This window comes from Hyposmocoma kahamanoa, unplaced genomic scaffold, assembly GCF_003589595.1.
Source record: "Hyposmocoma kahamanoa isolate Upper Pololo Valley unplaced genomic scaffold, ASM358959v1 88, whole genome shotgun sequence".
In the NCBI taxonomy this organism is placed as follows: domain Eukaryota; kingdom Metazoa; phylum Arthropoda; class Insecta; order Lepidoptera; family Cosmopterigidae; genus Hyposmocoma; species Hyposmocoma kahamanoa.
The window spans coordinates 3631066-3631334 of NW_020654466.1; the positions used below are offsets into that span (position 1 = coordinate 3631066).

Consider the following 269-nt stretch of genomic DNA (forward strand, 5'->3'; position numbering starts at 1 on the left):
TTTGAGGTCGGTTTTTTTAGTACTCTGTACTGAGATTATTTAACTAACGTATTTGATTATAAACGGATATACAGCAGGGTGTTCACACGATATATTTTCATGCGTTTAAAAGACGGATAGCCGCAGTATTCATACAGCAATCGCCCTGAGAACACGTCTGTGATAGGTCCAGGCTTTGGTGCACTTATAGAAGACGCCAAAGGCTTTGCCGCCGGAAGAACAGAAGGTATTGGGTTCATCCAATGAATCAAGTAGCAGTGAGTACAAAC

General features: G+C 41.6%; 1 protein-coding gene across 1 annotated transcript in view; it reads right to left on the reverse strand.

Annotated features, from left to right (window-relative positions):
* The window catches only part of LOC113235750, a 12940-nt gene that overhangs the window by 5897 nt on the left and 6774 nt on the right, over positions 1-269 (reverse strand). The window lies entirely within an intron of this gene.